This window comes from Hydractinia symbiolongicarpus, chromosome 12 (genome assembly GCF_029227915.1).
Source record: "Hydractinia symbiolongicarpus strain clone_291-10 chromosome 12, HSymV2.1, whole genome shotgun sequence".
NCBI lineage: Eukaryota > Metazoa > Cnidaria > Hydrozoa > Anthoathecata > Hydractiniidae > Hydractinia > Hydractinia symbiolongicarpus.
In genome coordinates this window covers 25,666,452-25,678,109 of record NC_079886.1, presented here as the reverse complement: position 1 = coordinate 25,678,109, position 11,658 = coordinate 25,666,452, and positions in this window count along the sequence as shown.

Sequence of the window (11,658 nt, the reverse complement as noted above, 5' to 3'; positions counted from 1 at the left end):
AATTGAGACAATTGAACTCCATGCAATAACATTCTTCTTAAATTGGCATGATTGCTAGAACTCAGCGATTACACTGGGCGCTGTTATAGCGTTTCATTTAAAAGTGCAGATAAATAAGTCATTTTTTACTGTAGGACCAATCCTAGCCGTTATCGCACGCTGAAGAAATAGAGACAGTTTCAAAAACTACATATCATTGACTTTCTAACGGTATCAGTCCGTTTCAGTTACAACTGTTTTGTCACATTTTCGTACCAACATGTATTTAGCAATATTTTTCTGATATTACTAGGTTGCATCGCTTTTAACAGTGAAACGATTGACAGTGGCACTTAATTGAACTGATTTTAGACTATAACTTTATATTTGCAATAATTGAGACAATTGAACTCCAAGGTATAACATTATTCTGAAATTGACATGATTGCTAGAACTCAGCGATTACACTGGGCGCTGTGGTAGCGCTTTATTTACATATTTAGATATATAAGTCATTTTTTACTGTGGGACCAATCCTAGCCGTTATCGCACACTGAAGAAATTGAGACAGTTTCAAAAACTACATTTCATTGACTTTCTAACGGTATCAGTCCGTTTCAGTTACAACGGTTGGGTCACATTTTCATACCAACATGTATTTAGCGTTATGTTTCTGATATTACTAGGTTGCATCGCTTTTAACAGTGAAACGATTTACTAAAGGACTTAATTGAACTGATTTTGGACTTTTACTTTATAATTGTGATAATTGAGACAATTGGACTCCATGCAATAACATTCTTCTTAAATTGGTATCTTTTCCGGTGCTCAGCGATTACACTGGGCGCTGTGGTAGCGCTTCATTTAAAAATGTAGATATATAAGTCATTTTTACTGTGGGACCAATCCTAGCCGTTATCGCACGCTGAAGAAATTGAGACAGTTTCAAAAACTACATTTCATTGACTTTCTAACGGCATCAGTCCGTTTCTGTTACAACTGTTTTGTCACATTTTCGTACCAACATGTATTTAGCGATATTTTTCTGATATTACTAGGTTGCATCGCTTTTAACATTGAAACGATTGACAGTGGCACTTAATTGAACTGATTTTGGACTATACTTTTATAAATGTGATAATTGACACAATTGGACTCCATGCAATAACATTCTTCTTAAATTGGCATGATTGTTGGAATTCACCGATCACACTGGGCGCTGTGGTAGCGCTTTATTTACATATTTAGATATATAAGTCATTTTTTACTGTGGGACCAATCCTAGCCGTTATCGCACGCTGAAGAAATACAGACAATTACAAAAACTACATTTCATTGACATTCTAACGGTATGAGTCCGTTTCAGTTACAAAGGTTAAGTGACATATTCGTACCAACATGTGTTTAGTGATATTTTTCTGATATTACTAGGTTGTATCGCTTTTAACAGTGAAACGATTGACTGTGGGACTTTATAGAACAGATTTTGGACTATAACTTTATAATTGCAATAATTGAGACAATTGAACTCCATGCAATAACATTCTTCTTAAATTGGCATGATTGCTAGAACTCAGCGATTACACTGGGCGCTGTTATAGCGTTTCATTTAAAAGTGCAGATAAATAAGTCATTTTTTACTGTAGGACCAATCCTAGCCGTTATCGCACGCTGAAGAAATAGAGACAGTTTCAAAAACTACATATCATTGACTTTCTAACGGTATCAGTCCGTTTCAGTTACAACTGTTTTGTCACATTTTCGTACCAACATGTATTTAGCAATATTTTTCTGATATTACTAGGTTGCATCGCTTTTAACAGTGAAACGATTGACAGTGGCACTTAATTGAACTGATTTTAGACTATAACTTTATATTTGCAATAATTGAGACAATTGAACTCCAAGGTATAACATTATTCTGAAATTGACATGATTGCTAGAACTCAGCGATTACACTGGGCGCTGTGGTAGCGCTTTATTTACATATTTAGATATATAAGTCATTTTTTACTGTGGGACCAATCCTAGCCGTTATCGCACACTGAAGAAATTGAGACAGTTTCAAAAACTACATTTCATTGACTTTCTAACGGTATCAGTCCGTTTCAGTTACAACGGTTGGGTCACATTTTCGTACCAACATGTATTTAGCGTTATTTTTCTGATATTACTAGGTTGCATCGCTTTTAACAGTGAAACGATTTACTAAAGGACTTAATTGAACTGATTTTGGACTGTGACCTGACAAATGTGATGAATGAGACAATTGGACTCTATGAAATAACATTCTTCTTAAATTGGCATCTTTTCCGGTGCTCAGCGATTACACTGGGCGCTGTGGTAGCGCTTCATTTAAAAATGTAGATATATAAGTCATTTTTTACTGTGGGACCAATCCTAGCAGTTATCGCACGCTGAAGATATTGAGACAGTTTCAAAAACTACATTTCATTGACTTTCTAACGGTATCAGTCCGTTTCTGTTACAACGTTTGCGTCACATATTCGTACCAACATGTGTTTAGCGATATTTTTCTGATATTACTAGGTTGTATCGCTTTTAACAGTGAAACGATTGACTGTGGGACTTAATTGAACTGATTTTGTACTTTTACTTTATAATTGTGATAATTGAGACAATTGGACTCCATGCAATAACATTCTTCTGAAATTGGCATGATTGCTAGAACTCAGCGATTACACTGGGCGCTGTTATAGCGTTTCATTTAAAAGTGCAGATAAATAAGTCATTTTTTACTGTAGGACCAATCCTAGCCGTTATCGCACGCTGAAGAAATAGAGACAGTTTCAAAAACTACATATCATTGACTTTCTAACGGTATCAGTCCGTTTCAGTTACAACTGTTTTGTTACATTTTCGTACCAACATGTATTTAGCGATATTTTTCTGATATTACTAGGTTGCATCGCTTTTAAGAGTGAAACGATTGACTGTGGGGCTTACTTGAACTGATTTTGGACTTTAACTTTATAAATGTGATAATTGAGACAATTGGACCCCATGCAATAACATTCTTCTTAAATTGGCATGATTGTTGGAATTCACCGATTACACTGGACGCTGTGGTAGCGCTTTATTTAAAAATTTAAATTAATAAGTCATTTTTTACTGTGGGACCAGTCCTAGCCGTTATCGCACGCTGAAGAAATAGAGACAGTTTCAAAAGCTACATTTCATTGACTTTCTAACGGTATGAGTCCGTTTCAGTTACAAAGGTTGAGCAACATATTCGTACCAACATGTATTAATCGGTAATTTTCTGATATTACTAGGTTGTATCGCTTTTAACAGTGAAACGATTGACTTTGTGACTTAATTGAACGGATTTTGGCCTTTAACTTTATAAATGTGATAATTGAGACAATTGAACTCCATGCAATAACATTCTTCTCAAATTGACATGATTGCTAGAACTCAGTGATTACACTGGGCGCTGTGGTAGCGCTTTATTTACATATTTAGATATATAAGTCATTTTTAACTGTGGGACCAATCCTAGCCGTTATCGCACGCTGAAGAAATTGAGACAGTTTCCAAAACTACATTTCATTGACTTTCTAACGGTATCAGTCCGTTTCAGTTACAACGGTTGGGTCACATTCTCGTACCAACATGTATTTAGCGATACTTTTCTGATATTACTAGGTTGCATCGCTTTTAACAGTGAAACTGTTTACTAAAGGACTTCATTGAACTGATTTTGGACTGTGACCTGACAAGTGTGATGAATGAGACAATTGGACTCCATGAAATAACATTCTTCTTAAATTGGCAAGATTGCCGGTGCTCAGCGATTACACTGGGCGCTGTGGTAGCGCTGCATTTAAAAATGTAGATATATAAGTCATTTTTTACTGTGGGACCAATCCTAGCCGTTATCGCACGCTAAAGATATTGAGACAGTTTCAAAAACTACATTTCATTGACTTTCTAACGGTATCAGTCCGTTTCTGTTACAACGGTTCCGTCACATATTCGTACCAACATGTGTTTAGCGATATTTTTCTGATATTACTAGGTTGTATCGCTTTTAACAGTGAAACGATTGACTGTAGGACTTAATTGAACTGATTTTGGACTTTTACTTTATAATTGTGATAATTGAGACAATTGGACTCCATGCAATAACATTCTTCTTAAATTGGCATGATTGCTAGAACTCAGCGATTACACTGGGCACTGTTAAGGCGTTTCATTTAAAAGTGCAGATAAATAAGTCATTTTTTACTGTAGGACCAATCCTAGCCGTTATCGCACGCTGAAGAAATAGAGACAGTTTCAAAAACTACATATCATTGACTTTCTAACGGTATCAGTCCGTTTCAGTTACAACTGTTTTGTCACATTTTCGTACCAACATGTGTTTAGCGATATTTTTCTGATATTACTAGGTTGCATCGCTTTTAAGAGTGAAACGATTGACTGTGGGACTTACTTGAACTGATTTTGGACTTTAACTTTATAAATGTGATATTTGAGACAATTGGACTCCATGCAATAACATTCTTCTTAAATTGGCATGATTGTTGGAATTCACCGATTACACTGGACGCTGTGGTAGCGCTTTATTTAAAAATTTAAATTAATAAGTCATTTTTTACTGTGGGACCAATCCTAGCCGTTATCGCACGCTGAAGAAATAGAGACAGTTTCAAAAACTACATTTCATTGACTTCTAACAGTATGAGTCCGTTTCAGTTGCAAAGGTTGAGTGACATATTCGTACCAACATGTATTAATCGGTATTTTTCTGATATTACTAGGTTGTATCGCTTTTAACAGTGAAACGATTGACTTTGTGACTTAATTGAACTGACTTTGGACTTTAACTTTATAAATGTGATAATTGAGACAATTGAACTCCATGCAATAACATTCTTCTTAAATTGACATGATTGCTAGAACTCAGCGATTACACTGGGCGCTGTGGTAGCGCTTTATTTACATATTTAGATATATAAGTCATTTTTTACTGTGGGACCAATCCTAGCCGTTATCGCACGCTGAAGAAATTGAGACAGTTTCCAAAACTACATTTCATTGACTTTCTAACGGTATCAGTCCGTTTCAGTTACAACGGTTGGGTCACATTCTCGTACCAACATGTATTTAGCGATACTTTTCTGATATTACTAGGTTGCATCGCTTTTAACAGTGAAACGATTTACTAAAGGACTTAATTGAACTGATTTTGGACTGTGACCTGACAAATGTGATGAATGAGACAATTGGACTCTATGAAATAACATTCTTCTTAAATTGGCATCTTTTCCGGTGCTCAGCGATTACACTGGGCGCTGTGGTAGCGCTTCATTTAAAAATGTAGATATATAAGTCATTTTTTACTGTGGGACCAATCCTAGCAGTTATCGCACGCTGAAGATATTGAGACAGTTTCAAAAACTACATTTCATTGACTTTCTAACGGTATCAGTCCGTTTCTGTTACAACGTTTGCGTCACATATTCGTACCAACATGTGTTTAGCGATATTTTTCTGATATTACTAGGTTGTATCGCTTTTAACAGTGAAACGATTGACTGTGGGACTTAATTGAACTGATTTTGTACTTTTACTTTATAATTGTGATAATTGAGACAATTGGACTCCATGCAATAACATTCTTCTGAAATTGGCATGATTGCTAGAACTCAGCGATTACACTGGGCGCTGTTATAGCGTTTCATTTAAAAGTGCAGATAAATAAGTCATTTTTTACTGTAGGACCAATCCTAGCCGTTATCGCACGCTGAAGAAATAGAGACAGTTTCAAAAACTACATATCATTGACTTTCTAACGGTATCAGTCCGTTTCAGTTACAACTGTTTTGTTACATTTTCGTACCAACATGTATTTAGCGATATTTTTCTGATATTACTAGGTTGCATCGCTTTTAAGAGTGAAACGATTGACTGTGGGGCTTACTTGAACTGATTTTGGACTTTAACTTTATAAATGTGATAATTGAGACAATTGGACCCCATGCAATAACATTCTTCTTAAATTGGCATGATTGTTGGAATTCACCGATTACACTGGACGCTGTGGTAGCGCTTTATTTAAAAATTTAAATTAATAAGTCATTTTTTACTGTGGGACCAGTCCTAGCCGTTATCGCACGCTGAAGAAATAGAGACAGTTTCAAAAGCTACATTTCATTGACTTTCTAACGGTATGAGTCCGTTTCAGTTACAAAGGTTGAGCAACATATTCGTACCAACATGTATTAATCGGTAATTTTCTGATATTACTAGGTTGTATCGCTTTTAACAGTGAAACGATTGACTTTGTGACTTAATTGAACGGATTTTGGCCTTTAACTTTATAAATGTGATAATTGAGACAATTGAACTCCATGCAATAACATTCTTCTCAAATTGACATGATTGCTAGAACTCAGTGATTACACTGGGCGCTGTGGTAGCGCTTTATTTACATATTTAGATATATAAGTCATTTTTAACTGTGGGACCAATCCTAGCCGTTATCGCACGCTGAAGAAATTGAGACAGTTTCCAAAACTACATTTCATTGACTTTCTAACGGTATCAGTCCGTTTCAGTTACAACGGTTGGGTCACATTCTCGTACCAACATGTATTTAGCGATACTTTTCTGATATTACTAGGTTGCATCGCTTTTAACAGTGAAACTGTTTACTAAAGGACTTCATTGAACTGATTTTGGACTGTGACCTGACAAGTGTGATGAATGAGACAATTGGACTCCATGAAATAACATTCTTCTTAAATTGGCAAGATTGCCGGTGCTCAGCGATTACACTGGGCGCTGTGGTAGCGCTGCATTTAAAAATGTAGATATATAAGTCATTTTTTACTGTGGGACCAATCCTAGCCGTTATCGCACGCTAAAGATATTGAGACAGTTTCAAAAACTACATTTCATTGACTTTCTAACGGTATCAGTCCGTTTCTGTTACAACGGTTCCGTCACATATTCGTACCAACATGTGTTTAGCGATATTTTTCTGATATTACTAGGTTGTATCGCTTTTAACAGTGAAACGATTGACTGTAGGACTTAATTGAACTGATTTTGGACTTTTACTTTATAATTGTGATAATTGAGACAATTGGACTCCATGCAATAACATTCTTCTTAAATTGGCATGATTGCTAGAACTCAGCGATTACACTGGGCACTGTTAAGGCGTTTCATTTAAAAGTGCAGATAAATAAGTCATTTTTTACTGTAGGACCAATCCTAGCCGTTATCGCACGCTGAAGAAATAGAGACAGTTTCAAAAACTACATATCATTGACTTTCTAACGGTATCAGTCCGTTTCAGTTACAACTGTTTTGTCACATTTTCGTACCAACATGTGTTTAGCGATATTTTTCTGATATTACTAGGTTGCATCGCTTTTAAGAGTGAAACGATTGACTGTGGGACTTACTTGAACTGATTTTGGACTTTAACTTTATAAATGTGATATTTGAGACAATTGGACTCCATGCAATAACATTCTTCTTAAATTGGCATGATTGTTGGAATTCACCGATTACACTGGACGCTGTGGTAGCGCTTTATTTAAAAATTTAAATTAATAAGTCATTTTTTACTGTGGGACCAATCCTAGCCGTTATCGCACGCTGAAGAAATAGAGACAGTTTCAAAAACTACATTTCATTGACTTCTAACAGTATGAGTCCGTTTCAGTTGCAAAGGTTGAGTGACATATTCGTACCAACATGTATTAATCGGTATTTTTCTGATATTACTAGGTTGTATCGCTTTTAACAGTGAAACGATTGACTTTGTGACTTAATTGAACTGACTTTGGACTTTAACTTTATAAATGTGATAATTGAGACAATTGAACTCCATGCAATAACATTCTTCTTAAATTGACATGATTGCTAGAACTCAGCGATTACACTGGGCGCTGTGGTAGCGCTTTATTTACATATTTAGATATATAAGTCATTTTTTACTGTGGGACCAATCCTAGCCGTTATCGCACGCTGAAGAAATTGAGACAGTTTCCAAAACTACATTTCATTGACTTTCTAACGGTATCAGTCCGTTTCAGTTACAACGGTTGGGTCACATTCTCGTACCAACATGTATTTAGCGATACTTTTCTGATATTACTAGGTTGCATCGCTTTTAACAGTGAAACGATTTACTAAAGGACTTAATTGAACTGATTTTGGACTGTGACCTGACAAGTGTGATAAATGAGACAATTGGACTCTATGAAATAACATTCTTCTTAAATTGGCATCTTTTCCGGTGCTCAGCGATTACACTGGGCGCTGTGGTAGCGCTTCATTTAAAAATGTAGATATATAAGTCATTTTTTACTGTGGGACCAATCCTAGCCGCTATCGCACGCCGAAGAAGTTAAGACAGTTTCAAAAACTGCATTTCATTGACTTTCTAACGGTATCAGTCCGTTTCAGTTACAACGGTTGGTTTACATTTTCGTACCAACATGTATTTAGCGATATTTTTTTGATATTACTATGTTACATCGCTTTTAACAGTGAAACGATTTACTATAGGACTTAATTGAACTGATTTTTGACTGTGACCTGACAAATGTGATGAATGAGACAATTGGACTCCATGAAATAACATTATTCTTAAATTAGCAAGTTTGCCGGTGCTCAGCGATTACACTGGGCGCTGTGGTAGCGCTTCATTTAAAAATGTAGATATATAAGTCATTTTTTACTGTGGGACCAATCCTAGCCGTTATCGCACGCTGGAGATATTTAGACAGTTTCAAAAACTACATTTCATTGACTTTCTAACGGTATCAGTCCGTTTCTGTTACAACGGTTGCGTCACATATTCGTACCAACATGTGTTTTGCGATATTTTTCTGATATTACTAGGTTGTATCGCTTTTAACAGTGAAACGATTGACTGTGGGACTTAATTGAACTGATTTTGGACTTTTACTTTATAATTGTGATAATTGAGACAATTGGACTCCATGCAATAACATTCTTCTTAAATTGGCATTGTTGCTAGAACTCAGCGATTACACTGGGCGCTGTTATAGCGTTTCATTTAAAAGTGCAGATAAATAAGTCATTTTTTACTGTAGGACCAATCCTAGCCGTTATCGCACGCTGAAGAAATAGAGACAGTTTTAAAAACTACATATCATTGACTTTCTAACGGTATCAGTCTGTTTCAGTTACAACTGTTTTGTCACATTTTTGTACCAACATGTATTTAGCGATATTTTTCTGATATTACTAGGTTGCATCGCTTTTAAGAGTGAAACGATTGACTGTGGGACTTACTTGAACTGATTTAGGACTTTAACTTTATAAATGTGATAATTGAGACAATTGGACTCCATGCAATAACATTCTTCTTAAATTGGCATGATTGTTGGAATTCACCGATTACACTGGACGCTGTGGTAGCGCTTTATTTAAAAATTTAAATTAATAAGTCATTTTTTACTGTGGGACCAATCCTAGCCGTTATCGCACGCTGAAGAAATAGAGACAGTTTCAAAAACTACATTTCATTAACTTTTTAACGGTATGAGTCCGTTTCAGTTACAAAGGTTGAGTGACATATTCGTACCAACATGTATTAATCGGTATTTTTCTGATATTACTAGGTTGTATCGCTTTTAACAGTGAAACGATTGACTTGGTGACTTAATTGAACTGATTTTGGACTTTAACTTTATAAATGTGATAATTGAGACAATTGAACTCCATGCAATAACATTCTTCTTAAATTGACATGATTGCTAGAACTCAGCGATTACACTGGGCGCTGTGGTAGCGCTTTATTTACATACTTAGATATATAAGTCATTTTTTACTGTGGGACCAATCCTAGCCGTTATCGCACGCTGAAGAAATTGAGACAGTTTCCAAAACTACATTTCATTGACTTTCTAACGGTATCAGTCCGTTTCAGTTACAACGGTTGGGTCACATTCTCGTACCAACATGTATTTAGCGACACTTTTCTGATAATACTAGGTTGCATCGCTTTTAACAGTGAAACGATTTACTAAAGGACTTAATTGAACTGATTTTGGACTGTGACCTGATCAGTGTGATGAATGAGACAATTGGACTCTATGAAATAACATTCTTCTTAAATTGGCATCTTCTCCGGTGCTCAGCGATTACACTGGGCGCTATGGTAGCGCTTCATTTAAAAATGTATATATATAAGTCATTTTTTACTGTTGGACCAATCCTAGCCGCTATCGCACGCCGAAGAAGTTGAGACAGTTTCAAAAACTGCATTTTATTTACTTTCTAACGGTATCAGTCCGTTTCAGTTACAACGGTTGGGTTACATTTTCGTACCAACATGTATTTAGCGATATTTTTTTGATATTACTAGGTTACATCGCTTTTAACAGTGAAACGATTTACTATAGGACTTAATTGAACTGATTTTCGACTGTAACCTGACAAATGTGATGAATGAGACAATTGGACTCCATGAAATAACATTCTTCTTAAATTGGCAAGATTGCCGGTGCTCAGCGATTACACTGGGCGCTGTTGTAGCGCTTCATTTATAAATGTAGATATATAAGTCATTTTTTACTGTGGGACCAATCCTAGCCGTTATCGCACGCTGAGGATATTGAGACAGTTTCAAAAACTACATTTCATTGACTTTCTAACGGTATCAGTCCGTTTCTGTTACAACGGTTGCGTCACATATTCGTACCAACATGTGTTTAGCGATATTTTTCTGATATTACTAGGTTGTATCGCTTTTAACAGTGAAACGATTGACTGTGTGACTTAATTGAACTGATTTTGGAATCTGAACTTATAAATGTAATAAATGACACAATTGAACTCCTAGAAATAAAATTCTTTTTAATATGACATGATTGTTGAAATTCACCGATTACACTGGACGCTGTGGTAGCGCTTTATTTAAAAATTTAAATTAATAAGTCATTTTTTACTGTGGGACCAATCCTAGCCGTTATCGCACGCTGAAGAAATACAGACAATTCCAAAAACTACATTTCATTGACATTCTAACGGTATGAGTCCGTTTCAGTTACATAGGTTGCGTCACATATTCGTACCAACATGTATTTATCGGTATTTTTCTGATATTACTAGGTTTTATCGCTTTTAACAGTGAAACAATTGACAGTGGCACTTAATTGAACTGATTTTGGACTATAACTTTATAATTGCAACAATTGAGACAATTGAACTCTAAAGTATAACATTATTCTGAAATTGACATGATTGCTAGAACTCAGCGATTACACTGGGCGCTGTGGTAGCGCTTTATTTACATATTTAGATATATAAGTCATTTTTTACTGTGGGACCAATCCTAGCCGTTATCGCACGCTAAAGAAATTGAAACACTTTCAAAAACTACATTTCATTGACTTTCTAACGGTATCAGTCCGTTTCAGTTACAACGGTTGGGTCACATTTTCGTACCAACATGTATTTAGCGATATTTTTCTGATATTACTAGGTTGCATCGCTTTTAACAGTAAAATGATTTACTATAGGACTTAATTGAACTGATTTTCGACTGTGACCTGACAAATGTGATGAATGAGACAATTGGACTCTATGAAGTAACATTCTTCTTTAATTGGCATCTTTTTCGGTGCTCAGCGATTACAGTGGGCGTTGTGGTAGCGCTTCATT